The following is a 6,000-nucleotide window of genomic DNA, read 5'->3' on the forward strand; positions in this document are numbered from 1 at the left end:
CGTGCCTTGGACAGGTGATGTGGACCAGATCATGACCAAGGCATCCAAGAGTGACGTTAATGCTATCACAAATGCTGAACCATTAGAGCATCCAAAGGAAGACAAGGGCAAAACCATTATCTTAGTTGGGAAGCTTCCGATGCCTATTTTGGGAGAAATGACACATCAGATTTCCAGCTGCAACCTCCCACCTAAGCCTAATTAATTCTGGAAGTCTCTAGCACTTTATAGAGGCCAGAAAATATGGTCTTTGAAGTCATCTTTCATTCAAAAAAACGGTGCATCATTTGAGGTCTTGACTCAAAAGTTGTGCAAGTTTCCATGCAAGTTGTCCAGGAATTTATTACAGCGCGAGGCTCAACAAGTTTGCTCCTGCTACAGCTTGGGGCTCACGAATTTACCCTTCATTTTGAGTTGTTTTCACACCTAACTAGTGTGTGCTTCTAGTATAAATACTCCGCAGCTGTTCCATGTGAAGGGGGGATGAGATTTCTGAGTTTATGTTTGTAGACAGCCGGTGAGGTTGTGTTGTGCTGTGAGCACTAGTATCGTTGAGTGTTAGCTCGTGTGTGTGGATAGGAGGGCCTGTCCTCAATTCATATAGGATCCTTGTGGTTCCCTCTTGTGATTCTTCATAGGTTCACAAGCTTCATGGTTTGGGTTGCATCCTTGTAAACCAAGCTAGTTATCTCCTGCAATTTATCTAAGAGTGTTTCCTCTTGTTCTTGCCACTTGAGAGAAACAAAGTTTGTTGAAACAAGTTTCGAGTGAGTTTGTTGCTGCTCCTTGTGAGTTCTTTGGCATCGTGAAAGATCATTTCCGAGGCGTCTCGTATCATCTTGGCATCAGAGCTTTTGGTTGTTCGCGGTGCTATTTTCTCTCTTGCTAATTTTGTTCTTGAGAAGCTTCCATGGGTTCGAGGAGATCCAACAGTGTTGATGGTGTGCATGGAGGTAGGAACCTCGTGGAGGAGGAGCTGCCACTTCCCGTGTACGATCCAAGCTTGCAACCTGCCTATGTGTTGGCATTGGAGGATACACGACAGTATGTGTTGAACAAGGTGGAGAGGCGCATATCGGTTGTGGAGACCAACCTTGGCCGGAGAATCGACTCCCTCACCGAGGAACTCCGTCGAGATAGGCTTGCTGCACAGGGTCGACATCGACAAATCCCCGAATAGCAGGGCCAACGCCACCTTGAGGAGGGGCATGGAGAGCACAACTACGTCTACTCAGGTGATGCTCATAGCTACTACGCCGCACCACCTCGGCGTGCTCGCTACGACCAGTGAGGTGCTATTTGGGCGCCACCGTCGCCACCACGAGGTGGGCTTGCTGCACGGGGTCGACATCGACAACTCCCCATACAGCAGGACCACCATGGAGAGCATTGGAGCGACCACTCCGATGATGCTCAAAACTACTACGAGCCTCGACCACGACATGTTCATCATGATGGTCACGGAGAAGGCCAAGAAGGCTTTGCCATGGGAGGAAGAGGTCATGGGGGTGCTCATCGTGACCATGAAGATGATGGGATTGGTAAATTCAAACTTACCATACCATCGTTCAATGGGAAAACAGAGCCCGATGATTATTTAGAGTGGGAGATGTGTGTGGGTCAGATTTTTGACAGCCATCGCTATACGGAGGAGAAGAAGGTAAGATATGCATCCATTGAGTTTACTGGATATGCTTTGATTTGGTGGAACCAATTGTGTTGTGCTGGAGGTCGTCCGGAGACATGGGTGCAAATGAAAAATCTATTGCGGAGACAGTTTGTTCCTGAACATTTCACAAGAACCTTGTACAATCGACTCCAACGGTTGTGCCAAGGTAATTCTAGTGTTGATGAGTACTATAAAGAGATGGAGATTTTGATGTTTAGGACAGCGGTGAATGAGCCAGAGGAGGCCACAATGTCAAGATTCTTTCATGGACTGAATGAAGATGTGCAAGAAAGGATAGAGATGGTTACATATCAAGATTTGCAAGAACTTGTGCATCAAGCTATTCGTGTAGAATAGCAGCTGAAGCGTCGCCAAAATCGCAGCCAAACCTATACATCAAGCACTTGGGGAGGTTCAGTTCAGCGAGAAGTAGACGGAAGTGTTGCTGTAGATTTTCGCTCACACAACAAGATGACTACAAAAGAAGCTAATGCATCAAAGGTTGAATCTTCCAATACTCCTGCCACTCGCATTAGTAATATTCAGTGCCATACATGCAAGGGTAGAGGTCACTTCAAGAAGGATTGTCCTAATCTGAAGAAGGTTTTACTCACAAATGATGGATATGTCACCGATGACTCAAGTGACAAATCTGAATCTGAGAAGAAAGATGCAAATTGTTGTACTTTTGAGACCGGAGCACCTCTGAGTTCAGATGGAGGAGATGGTGTTAATATCATGGTTCACAAAGTGGCTCATGATGATGCTCCTATTGTTGAGAAGGTCCAGCGACAAAATGTGTTCCAATCCATTTGCAAGATCAAGGACAAAAACTGCAAGGTGGTCATCGATGGAGGCAGCTACAACAACATCATTAGTAGTGATCTTGTGCATGCTCTTGGGATATCAACATGGAGGAAGCCCCAGCCATATTATGTGAAGTGGCTGAATGGTGTTGGTAAGCTGAAGATTACGCATCGTGCTAGGGTGCAATTTTCAGTGGGAAGTTATGTGGACAAAGCGGTATGTGATGTGGTGCCAATGCAAGCTTGTCATCTTCTTTTGGGAAGACCGTGGCAGTTTGATCATGATGCTACTCACCATGGGAGGTCTAACAAGTATTCTTTCATGCATCAAGGAGTGAACCATGTCTTGGAACCTATGGTGGATCAAGTACTCAAGGTTGAGCGATTCCCACAAGTGAAGAAGCCCAAAAAGAATACCTCAAAACCGAGGACGGTTTTGTTTGAAGGAAGGGAGGATGATGTGGACCAGATCATGACCAAGGCATCCAAGAGTGAGGTTAATGCTAGCACAAATGCTGAACCATTAGAGCATCCAAAGGAAGACAAGGGCAAAACCATTATCTTAGTTGGGAAGCTTCCGATGCCTATTTTTGGAGAAATGACACATCAGGTTTCCAGTTGCAACTTCCCACCTAAACCTAATTAATTCTGGAAGTCTCTAGCACTTTATAGAGGCCAGAAAAGATGGTCTTTGAAGTCAGATTTCATTCAAAAAAACGGTGCATCATTTGAGGTCTTAAGTCAATAGTTGTGCAAGTTTCCATGCAAGCTGTCCAGGAATTTATTACAGCGCGAGGCTCAACAAGTTTGCTCCTGCTATAGCTTGGGGCTCACGAATTTGCACTTCATTTTGTGTTGTTTTCACACCTAACTAGTGGGTGCTTCTAGTATAAATACTCCCCAGCTGTTCCATGTGAAGGGGGGATGAGATTTCTGAGTTTATGTTTGTAGACAGTCGGTGAGGTTGTGTTGTGCTGTGAGCACTAGTATTGTTGAGTGTTAGCTCGTGTGTGTGGATAGGAGGGCCTGTCCTCAATTCATATAGGATCCTTGTGGTTCCCTCTTGTGATTCTTCATAGGTTCACAAGCTTCATGGTTTGGGTTGCATCCTTGTAAACCAAGCTAGTTATCCGCTGCAATTTATCTCAGAGTGTTTCCTCTTATTCTTGCCACTTGAGAGAAACAAAGTTTGTTGAAACAAGTTTCGAGTGAGTTTGTTGCTGCTCCTTGTGAGTTCTTTGGCACCGTGAAAAATCATTTCCGAGGTGTCCCATATCAACAGGGCTCGTTTAACAGCTGCTCAAGAGTGGGACCTGACCCGCCGGACCGAGGAGGTGGCCTCCCCTTACGTCGCTGATTGTTGCCCTGTGCATTGGTGTTAGCCACAAACTCCGAGCTGCCATCAACCTTACGCTTATTATTGCCTCCTTGATTCGCCAGGTTATGCTGATGACCCTTGGCATTGCCGTTCTTCTTCCCTTTCCCTGTCTTCTCATCGTCAGACTCGGGATCCTGGGTACTATCAGAATCGGCCTACTTGACTAGAGCCGCCATTAGCTGGCCCATGTCATTACAATCGCGCTTGAGCCGTCCTAGCTCTTGTTTCAGAGGTGTAAAATGGCAATTTTTCTCCAACATTAAGAATGCAGAGCCGGCATCCATCTTATAAGATGAATGTATTATGGCTTTGACCCGGCGCACCCAATGGGTCGTGGACTCACCCTCCTCTTGTTTACAATTAGTCAAATCCACAATTGACATGGGCTGCTTGCATGTGTCTTTGAAATTCTTAATAAACCGCGCTTTTAATTTTGCCCATGAACCGATGGAATTGGGTGGCAGCCCCTTAAACCAAGTGCGAGCCGTTCCATCCAATATCATGGTGAAGTACTTAGCCATTGCCGCTTCACTGACCTCCAGTAGCTCCATGGCCATCTCATAGCTTTCAATCCATGCCTCTGGCTGTAAATCGGCCGTGTAGTTAGGCACCTTTCGAGGCCCCTTGAAATCCTTGGGCAAACGCTCATTACGCAGAGCCGGTACCAAGCAAGGGACACCTCTAGTCCTTGTGGCCACGCCTGCCTCAATAGAGGTTGTCGGATGAACCGGAAAAGACTGATGAGCCGCCCACTGAGCCGCCTGCTCAGCTACTTGTTGAGCCGCCCGCTCAACCTCTTGGCGGATCCTGTCCTGGTCAACCAAGTTAGGAGCTCCATCACGTGTCGGGTCATGCCCGCACGGCTGGTCGCGGCGCCGGGCGTTGCTTGAAACGGCTGCTGAATCTATGTGCCTGCTATAACTCGGGCTCTGGCTTGGGTGAGGGGTCGAATGAATCTTGTCTCGAGTATAAGAATATGCCTCCTGCTGCGCCAGAGCCATCTGAAGAAGTTCTCCGACCCTTCGGATTTCAATCGCCGTCGGAGAGTCACCCTCCGCTGGGAGAGCCGCCAATCGCGTTGCCGCAGCGATCATGTTCTCCAAAGGGTTAGAATAGTGACCCGGTGGTGTTGGTACATAAGTAGGTGGAGCACTATTCATGCGAGGACGTTCCATCACCCATGGCTGAACCGGCGCCCCAGCCCTGGGCGTTGCCACCCGGTTTACCTCCGGCAGGTTACTGGGGCCTGCACCGGGTGTGCGGAAGAGGTTTCTAGGATCATAAGTCAGAGGCGGACGGGACTAAGCCTTCTAGTGTCTTCTCCTCATGACCTCATTTGATGCGTTCAGATCCATCGTAAGCTGGAAAGCCTTTGATTGAATCTGTTGAGCTCGAGCGTCCAAAGCCGCCCGCTCCGCGGCCATCCTGACATCCTCCGCTGCTAGGTTTTCCTTGGCTTGTGCTACCTCCTCACGTAACCGTGCCACTTCTGCATTGTGCTGAGCCTGATCCGTCGGGTTAACCACGGCAGTTAACAGGGCTGTCATCCTATCCATGAGATCCATCAGTACTTGAGCCGGCGGGCGCGCAGGGCCTCCTGCCTCGGCCGCCGCTGACCCGGAGGTTATCGCTGCCGCAGCCGTAGAGTTTTGAACGGGCTGCGCGATACATCTCCGTCGTATCTACTTTCCCAAACACTTTTGCCCTTGTTTTGGACTCTAACTTGCATGATTTGAATGGAACTAACCCGAACTGGCGCTGTTTTCAGCAGAATTACCATGGTGTTATTTATGTGCAGAAACAAACGTTCTCGGAATAACCTGAAACTTCACGGAGCAACTTTTTGGAAAATATAAAAAATACCTGCAAAAGATGTAGGCCAGGGGGCCCACCACGTGTCCACGAGGGTGGGGGCACGCCTGCCCCCATTGGGCGCGCCCCCTAACTCGTGGGCCCACTAGAGCTCCTCCGACTCCAACTCCAACTCTATATATTGTGTTTCGGGGAGAAAAAAAATCAGAGAGAAGAATTCATCGCGTTTTACGATATGGAGCCACCGCCAAGCCCTAAAACCTCTCGAGAGGCTGATCTGGAGTCCGTTCGGGGCTCCGGAGAGGGGAATCCGTCGCCATCGTCATCATCAACCA

The 6,000-nt window shown here is 48.5% G+C and overlaps 1 pseudogene; it reads right to left on the bottom strand.

Annotated features, from left to right (window-relative positions):
- LOC125506868 (zinc finger protein 36 pseudogene) overlaps window positions 1-1,210 on the bottom strand; it is a 31,614-nt pseudogene extending 30,404 nt beyond the window's left edge.
- Window positions 1,211-6,000: the final 4,790 nt, after the last annotated feature.

This window comes from Triticum urartu, chromosome 5A, assembly GCF_056163025.1.
Source record: "Triticum urartu cultivar PI428250 chromosome 5A, HENAU_Tu73, whole genome shotgun sequence".
Taxonomy (NCBI): Eukaryota; Viridiplantae; Streptophyta; class Magnoliopsida; order Poales; family Poaceae; genus Triticum; species Triticum urartu.